The sequence below is a fragment of the Piliocolobus tephrosceles genome, chromosome 12, assembly GCF_002776525.5.
Source record: "Piliocolobus tephrosceles isolate RC106 chromosome 12, ASM277652v3, whole genome shotgun sequence".
Classification (NCBI taxonomy): Eukaryota; Metazoa; Chordata; class Mammalia; order Primates; family Cercopithecidae; genus Piliocolobus; species Piliocolobus tephrosceles.
In genome coordinates this window covers 95,625,039-95,634,896 of record NC_045445.1, presented here as the reverse complement: position 1 = coordinate 95,634,896, position 9,858 = coordinate 95,625,039, and positions in this window count along the sequence as shown.

The window sequence follows — 9,858 nt, the reverse complement described above, 5'->3', positions numbered from 1 at the left end:
CAGTGGCCGGATCTCAGCTCACTGCAAGCTCCGCCTCCCGGGTTTACGCCATTCTCCTGCCTCAGCCTCCCGAGTAGCTGGGACTACAGGCACCAGCCACCTCGCCCGGCTAGCTTTTTGTATTTTTCAGTAGAGACGGGGTTTCATCGTGTTAGCCAGGATGGTCTCGAACTCCTGACCTCGTGATCCGCCCGTCTCGGCCTCCCAAAGTGCTGGGATTACAGGCTTGAGCCACCACGCCCGGCCCCATCACTTATTTTTTTTAAAAAATTAAATATTGCTTCAGGGAAGCCTTCCTTGAACGCCCCCCCCCCCAAAAAACTGGATCAAGGCCCACTGTAATACGCGTTCATAATACTCTGCTATTTTCCTCCCACACCACCCAAAACAATTGTACAATTGTGTGATTAATATCTGTTCCCCCCCACCCTACACACACACACCTCGCACCACTACACTGAACAGTGAGCTAGCTCCTTGGAGGCAGGGACCAAGCCTGTTTTTTTTTCCTACTCATACCCCACCACCTATTACAGTGCCTGGCAATTGTATCTATTCGATAAATATTTTTGATGTGATTATGCCCATTTTACAGGATAGAAAGCTGTGCTAACTTAAGTAACAGTTGTCCTATAAGAAATCCCCTGAGGCTACTCAGAAATAAATAGAGGTAACAACAGATTGTGAGTGTCTTAACATGCCAATACATAAAAGATTTACCTTATTTTTAAATTATTCACATAGAGTAGATATGCCTTTGGATTGTTACTGAGTTTTCACTATTATAGAGAGTGCTGAAATGAACATTCTTGTAGAAATAGCTTTACACATGTTTGTACTCCTATAAGATAAATAAATAGAAATTGAATTCCTGCAAAGGGAATGCACATTTTGCAATTGGATAGATATTGCAAATTGCCCTCCAAAAGAGATTATGTGAATTTATATTTGTAGTACCCAAGTATGAGAGTGCTTTTCCCCCCTTACCCTTGCCAGAGCTGTGCATTTTCACTAATTTTTTTCTTTGGTAATCTGATAGTTACAAAATGAGGCCGGGCACGGTGGCTCAAGCCTGTAATCCCAGCACTTTGGGAGGCCGAGACGGGCGGATCACAAGGTCAGGAGATCGAGACCATCCTGGCTAACATGGTGAAACCCCGTCTCTACTAAAAATACAAAAAAAAAACTAGCTGGGCGAGGTGGCGAGCGCCTGTAGTCCCAGCTACTCGGGAGGCTGAGGCAGGAGAATGGCATAAACCCGGGAGGCAGAGCTTGCAGTGAGCTGAGATCCGGCCACAGCACTCCAGCCCGGGCAACAGAGCGAGACTCCGTCTCAAAAAAAAAAAAAAAAAAACAAAACAAAATGATAGGTCATTCTTTTCATTTTCATATCTTTGATTTTTGGCAAGGTTGAATGTCTTTTAATTAGTTTCTTGGCCATTGGTATTCTTCTTCTTTAAATGCATAGCTTGTTTGTATATTTTGCCCATTTTTTTGTTGAATAGTCTTTTTTGTTGAGTTGGAATAGCTCTTTTTATATCACAGATAATACTCTTGTCTTCCTGTCATAAATATGTTCTTCAGTTTTTTGTTTGTGTTTTAACCTTGTAAAACTGTTTCTTAGAACATACAAGTTTAACATCCTTTATATAATCAAATTTGTTATCATTTCATTTATTTATAGTAGCTGGTTTAAGTGCTGTGTTCTAAAAGGCTTTGCCCACTTCAAGACGGGAAAACTCTTCAACTATGTTTTCTTCTAAGACCTTTATGGTTTTGAATGTTACATTTAAATATTTGTCTCATGTGAGTTTTATTTTGGCCTGTAGTACAAATGTAGGGTTCCGAGTTTAATTTTTTCTCAAGATCTATCCAATTGTTCTTCATAATTATTGAATAGTTGACATTTCACTCATTAACTTAAAATGCCCCCTTTATCAAATACTAAACTCCCTGACATTTTGGGATCCATTTGTAGAATCTTCTGTTCCATTGTACAATAGTTAAGAATGCCAGCACTGGAGCTGGATTTGCACCCAGCTCTGCCATTCATAGTTTCCTCTTCTGTAAAATGGGGATAATAATACCCACCTCACCTCATAAGGTTGCAATTACTGGATAAGTTCATTTATGTACAATGATTAGAACTGTTCCTGGCCCTCAATAAGTATTTGGTATTTTTGTAGTGTTTATTATTCTTAAATTTTTAGTGTTTTTTTTATTTTTCATAGTACACAATCACATCATCTGCACATAATGATATTTTTATCACCTTGTAGAGTGACCGTTAATCAACTTGAACAATTTACAGATGACCTATTACAACTCTGCTTATCCCCCATCCTCATATCTTGTCCAAACTAGGTTTCTAAACTCTAGGTAGTTAGGAAGGGAGAGGAGAGAAGAGGAAAGGAAAATGAAGCCATCCCTATTCACAGATGGCATGACTGTCTACACAGAAAATCCCAAATAGCACACACACACACACACACACACGCACACACACAAACACACACACCTCCCTAGAACTAATACATGAATTTAGCAAGATTGCAGGATACAAAGCCAACACACAGAAATCAATCACATTTCTTTATCCTAGTAATGAACAATACTATTTGTAATAGCTCCCCAAAAATAAAATGCTTAGGTAAAAATCTAACAGAACGTGTACAGGACCTTTATGCTGAAAAGTACAAAATGCTGGTGAAAGAAATCTCCAAAGTCCTCAATAAATGGAGAGATAGACCGTGTTCAGGGACTAGAACACTTAACATTTTAGAGATGTCAGTTCTCTCTAAGTTGATCTATAGACTTCATTCAGTTCCTATTAAAATCCCTGCAAGATTTTTTGTGGATATACATCAACTCTAAAACTTACATGGAAAGGCAAAAAAACAAGAATAGCCAAAGCAATTTTGAAAAGATTAATAAAGTTGGAGGAATCACACTGCTATACCTGATTTTAAGACTTACCACATAACTGTAGTAATCAAGACAGTACGGTTTTGGAGAAGAGATAGATATGCAGACTAACATAACAGAATAGAGAATGCAGAAATGAACTCATACAAATCTTGATCAAAACCTCACACCTTATACAGAAATTAACTCAAAACAGAGCATACATCTGAATATAATATAACTATAAGATTTTTAGAAGAAAACATAGGGAAAAATTTGGAACTTGAGGTTTAGTAAATTTGTGATGAGACGGAGTCTCGCTCTGTCGCCCAGGCTGGAGTGCAGTGGCCGGTTCTCAGCTCACTGCAAGCTCCGCCTCCCGGGTTTATGCCATTCTCCTGCCTCAGCCTCCCCAGTAGCTGGGACTACAGGCGCCCGCCACCTTGCCCGGCTAGTTTTTTGTATTTTTTAGTAGAGACGGGGTTTCACCATGTTAGCCAGGATGGTCTCGATCTCCTGACCTCGTGATCCGCCCGTCTCAGCCTCCCAAAGTGCTGGGATTACAGGCTTGAGCCACCGCGCCTGGCTGGAACTTTTTTTTTCTTTCTTTCTTTTATTTTATTTTATTTTGTTTTGTTTTATTTTTATTTTTGAGAGAGAGAGACTTTCACTCTTGTTGCCCAGGCTGGAGTGCAATGGCATGATCTTGGCTCACTACAACCTCCGCCTCCTGGATTCAAGTGATTCTACTGCCTCAGCCTCCCCAGTAGCTGGGACTTAAAGACACGCGCCACTACGCTAGGCTAATTTGTTTGTTTGTTTGTTTGTTTGTTTGTTTGTTTGTTTGAGACGGAGTCACGCTCTGTCGCCCAGGCTGGAGTGCAGTGGCGCGATCTCGGCTCACTGCAAGCTCCGCCTCTCGAGTTTACGCCATTCTCCCGCCTCAGCCTCCCAAGTAGCTGGGACTACAGGCGCCTGCCACCACGCCCAGCTAGTTTTTTGTATTTTTTTTAGTAGAGACGGGGTTTCACCGTGTTAGCCAGGATGATCTTGATCTCCTGACCTCGTGATCCGCCCGTCTCGGCCTCCCAAAGTGCTGGGATTACAGGCTTGAGCCACCGCGCCCGGCCGGCTAATTTGTTTTTTGTTTTGTTTTGTTTTGTTTTTTGAGATGGAGTCTCGCTCTGTTGCTCAGGCTGGAGTGCAGTGGCACGATATTGGCTCACTGGAACCTCTGCCTACCGGTTCAAGAGATTCTCATGCCTCAGCCTCCCAAGTAGATGGGACTCAGGCGCATGCCAATATGCCCGGCTAATTTTTGTATTTTTAGCAGAGACAGGGTTTCACCATGTTGGCCAGGTTGGTCTTAAACTCCTGACCTCAAACAGTCTGCCCCCCTCGGCCTCCCAAAGTGCTGGGATAACAGGCATGAGCCACTACACCCGGCCTGTATGTTTTTATTTATATGACATTTTTTCAGAAGACAAACTATAGTGATAGAGAACAGGTCAGAGATTAGGCGTGAAGGCATGCAAATTCAAAGCAATAACACGATAAAGTTTTTGGAGGTGATAGAACTTTTCTGTATCCTGATTGTGGTGGTGGTTACATTAATCCATGCATGTGTTAAAATTCTTGGAACTATACACAAAACGTCAAAATTACTGTATGGACAAAAGTACAGGAAATGATGCTATAATTAGAATGACACCTGCTATGTCTTGTGGGTCAGTACACAACTTTAGGTTTATCTAACCGTTTTTTTAACCTTACAATTTCTTCTGGGAGTTCTAAGCTCACTGTAAAATATCCTTAGTACAGGTAAGCCTCTGTGCTCAAACCAGTTAACCCCGTCATGTTCTACAAGGTGCATCAATTAGAATTATTTCAGTTACAAATAATAGCAAAGCCAAACACACAATATTTTATTATTTCCCATAAGTTGGGCTATAGAGGGATTCCAGGGCAAGTAATTCAGCAGCCCAGCAACATCCCTAAGGACCTAGTTTCCTTCCATCTGTTTCCACTATCTTCAGCCTATTGGTCCTTCACCTTATGATTACAAGACATCCACAGGTACTCAGGTATCCCAAGGCCATATAATAGCATTAAGAGTCTGGAAGAAAGAATATAACTGTTATGTGCCCTTTATTAAGACCAAGAGAAACTTTTCCCTATGCCCCCAGTAGATATCCCCTCTCATTGGCCAGAAATCGTGTCTCATGCCCATGCCTAAACCAATCATTTGGCAAGGGAAATAGAATTATCATGATTAATCAGCTCAGACTAGTGCCACTCATTGTGTGGTCCCTGGACTGGTGCGAGTCTGTAAACTGTTGGTTACCAGACTGCGACAAGCTGAATACAAAAGTTGAGAATACACATTTAGAAAGTTGTATAACAAATTGAGTAATTGTTATGTCTTTTGAAGCTAATACAAATTTGGGTCTTGTATTTTGTAGGTCTTCATTTGAGAATCCCTGCTCCCTTGATGTACAGTGTTGCCCTATGTGAGAACAAAAATAGGGTCTCTATGAGGGAAGAAGAAAGTGAAGGATGGCCATTGAGTGGGGCATCAATAGTGTGGGCCATGCAGAAAATGGTAGGGATGATATTGCTCCTAGAAATCCTGGAAGATTCCACACAAGAACAGAATTTGGGACCGGCACCATGGAGCAGGGTCTCCTTTTGGCTTTACTTGCATGCTCTTCTGTAGTGCTACCACTCTACCACTCCCAGGGTGTAGAATCCCAAGCAATTGTGTCTCTCTGAGAAGCCACACCCCAAAACCTGTTTCCCAGCAGGCTCAACATTACCTGCGTTTTTGTTTTGTTCTGTTTTGTTTTGTTTTCTGATACCAGAGAGTGGCTCCTTAGAAAGCTATGATTGGTCTACATCTGCCCATCTTGCTCACAAGAACAACAAAAACAAAAAATAAAGAGAAAAGAAGTCAAGTGGACATGCCAAATCAGGTCCATCCAGTCAGCTAGCCATGGTGACTGATTCTGTGGCCTGTGGTAGTGGCTTTCAGAGGTTTTTGAGATCAATTTACAGGATAAGAAACATACCATATTTGACATCACAACTCAGTACATGTACCTGTGCATGCAAACACACACGCGCGCGCGCGCACACACACACACACACACATCTGAAGCCAGTGTTTCACAAAATAATATTTACCTTTATTATGTGAATGCACTCTGTTTAAAGAAAAAAAACTATTTTTTTAAAAATTTTTCTATTCATTCTGTTAAATGTTGATTTCACTCCACTAAATTGATTTCACAGCCCACCAATGCTTTAAGACCTGCAGTTTGGAAAGAACTGCCCTAAGGGGTGAGATGTGATGGTTCCCAATTCCAGAGGCCTTTAGAATGACCACCAGTAGCCCCGTGTGGGACGTTGTAGCTCCCTTTGTGTCTACTTCAAGACTTTAGCTCCAACCTAAAACAATGCTTCTGCAACCTTGTCTTTTTCCTCATCAGCTTCTCAGACTTCAGAGTTCCGGCCTCCTAAATCAGCTGCCTTAGCAGTAAGAAGGCCGGGGGCCCTCCAGGCTGTGCGCGGAGCCTGAGTTGCCCTAGCAACACTTGGCTGTAATTGACTCCCGCAGTCACCTGCTCCAGTCTAGCCTGCTTCTCTGCACTATGGGCTGTGGCCCCCTTTTCTCCTGCCTTTCATAATAATTTCTCCATCCTCATTATATAGACAGATGTCTCCTCATTCCTCCCCCTCCTGATGGATGGTCAGATTCTTGGCATACACCTCCCTGGCACTCTCCACATTGCCAAATACTCGCTCTGACATGATTAGACACTCACAGAGATGGATGATTTGCATTTCTTTCAGATCACAAACAACCTCTAGTGCTGGCCAATTTAACTGAGAGAACACAAACCCAAACGTAGGCAGGGGCTAAGCAGGTCATACAAGAGCCTGGATGGAAACTGTACCCCTTCCTAAATGAAGCAGTGGCTATTCCATCCAGCTGATTTTGCCCTATAGAAATGCACATGCACATATCCAGAATCTTTGAACTGTTCCAGAGAAGCCATAAAATCTGAGTCTTTATGTGAACTCTACCAATTTTTATATATTGACAAGTAATTTACAAAATATTTTTGAAAATTCTTATGGGCTAAATCAAACACATCTGTGGGTTGGATCTATTCAGCAGGCTACCAGCTTGCAAGTTGTGTTTTAAACTCTCTTTCATCCTCTGTCTCGCATTTGGACTTGATGTCCTCTGCCATCTGAGGCCAACAAAAACAAAAACAATAACTGGGCTTAAATTAACTCTAAAGTTCTCTCCCTCCCAGGTAGCCACAGCAATTAGGCAAAGACTCTTAAGAGGTGTTCATGGAGCAAAACCAGTTGGTTCCACTGTCTCTACTGAGCACCAGAACACCCAATTCTACCTATTCTTCTGTTCCAGTTTATTTCAGTCATACAGTGAGAATGTAAGGCTGTAAGGCTGGCCCCTGGAGAAAGCCCTGACCTCTAGGGGAGGGGGCCCTTCCCTTTAACTGCAGCCATAAGTTAGCTGACATCCCCCATTCTTGTATTCCCACCTGTCCACGAAATAGGAACTTCTGCACTTTCAGAAGTATTGTGAAGAAAGCTTCCCGCAGCCCCTCCGCACCTCCTCCCCACAGTGACTTCATTGGTGAGGTTCCAAGATAGGACTGAGTGCCTGTTGCTCAGCCCCTGCTAAGCTCCCTGCTCTCTCTTTTTCAGAGTTCCCTTGCCCACAGCACACCTGTGTTCTCCTCTCTGCCCCTCCATGTTATCAGCCTACGAGGGTAGGGAGGCCTGTAGGTGGATGAGCACCCTTTCTGTGACTGGTGGGGTGAGGGTCTGCCGTACAGACCCATCTATCACCTCAGGAGGGTGCAAAAGTCTAGGCTTGGGATAAACAAGTTGGAAACCTAATTCAGGCTACAGGCCACAGACCTATTCTCCAAACCAGTCTTAACAACAATATATCTCAATATTCTGATTCCTCTTTAATTCCTGTGTCTATTTCTCAATTAGGAATTCAGTGGAGGGAGAGACTGGTGTGATTATATGATATTTGGAGAGATCCCATGGTGTACGAATGGGGAAACCTTGAGAAATGGATGCAATGACTGGCATTTGAGGGAGGCAATTCTTTGTAGCAGTGTGGTGGCTGGTATGCAAAGGTGTTCTGGCTGTTTTTTTTCTTTTTCATAAGGGCAGGCCCTAGAAAGTACTGGCCATGTGCATCATTGACTTTGGGAGTTTACAGCAGTTTATATGATAACTGGTGTCTGCAGGCACATAACTGCTCTTCATAGACAGTGGCCTTAGAAAACATAAGCCTCAAAGGTTTTTGACCTTGCAATCGTAGCTGGTATCTAAAAGCAGATAGGCCCATGCAGACCCTAAGTAAGAACAGACTGTGCATGCTTTTGTAGCTGAGGCATGGATAAGAGTATCAGGAAAATAATATTTTAGCCTTGGCTAAGGTTTGCCTCAAAACAAAGTTTCAATAATCAGAACTTTTTACTATCCGAAGGCTGAAAAATATTTGCTCCCTTTCCTCTGTTTCTCAGCCAGGATTACAGGCCAGGACTTTAAACTGCAAAAGTAGCCAAATTCCATGTGAACCACAAAGTACTAGAGTGAGATTGTATCTTCTACATTTTAGTAGGTGGCATTCTATCAGTACTGTTCCTCTATCGTGTTTTGAATTGCATCCCATTCAAGAGGCAAGCAAAAACAAACAACAACAACAAAAAACACAACTATGAAGGGGCTGCCTTCTTGAATTTTTGTGGCACATTCACAGATTCCTAGATTCACCCACCTACCACCACCTCTTCATGACCTCAGGGTGGCTCTGGATTTATTAGTTACGAGAGCCACGACCATGACTTTGGATTTTAAAGACTCAGACAATGCGTTTAACCTAGGAAGGCAGGTGATTTTTATCAAGTTACAGCTAGAGGAATGGGAGTGTTTATCATACAAAAGATATATCATCTTGTATTGAGGTGGAGAAACAAGTCATGAAATTATTAAAATTCCAGAGGCTAAGCAAAAACCTTTAAAGACTAACTTCTCTAGGAATATGGTTTGCTCATAAAATCGAGGAGGTACTGAATTTCTTTCAAAATAATGCTTCATATCGATTTATTGGTGAGTGAGATAACATGATGTCCCGGGATTTACTTTAAAATATTCCAAAAAAATGCATGGGTAGATGAATTAAAATGTATAAAGTATTGATAATTATTGAAGCCGAGGGATTCATTATGCTATTCATACGGGTTTGTTATAGTATTTTTTCTAATTTTGTATATGTTTGAAATTTCCCATAGTAAATCACTAGAAAAAATAAGAATAAGCTTTGGTCTTACTGTCAGAACAAGAGCAGTGAGACAATAAAAGAAAACAGTACAAGAAGATATACTGTTTAAGATGGAGGATAAGAAGGAAAATTCTCATCCTTGGGAATTCTCATCCTTAGGAATCAATTCTTAGGAAAATGTGATCTTGGAGAGCAAGCTAGACAGATGAAAGGAAAAAGAAGATACACCCAAGATCTAAAGGTTCTTAAAGAGGTAACTAGAAAACAGGGAGATATTTTGTTACTAGGTCATAGAGGTCATCTAGGTCTCAAAGAGACCAGGGAAAGACAGGAAGAGAAGGAAAAAAAAAAAAAAAAAAAGGCACAGGAATTACTCTACTTGTTGGAATCCAGATCTACAATGCTATTGAGTGGTGTCCTCCTAAACGTGCACTTAAAGAGTCCATATAAATTTAGAGCAATTGGCCGGGCGCGGTGGCTCAAGCCTGTAATCCCAGCACTTTGGGAGGCCGAGATGGGCGGATCACAAGGTCAGGAGATCGAGACCATCCTGGCTAACACCGTGAAACCCCGTCTCTACTAAAAAAAAAAATACAAAAAACTAGCCGGGCGAGGTG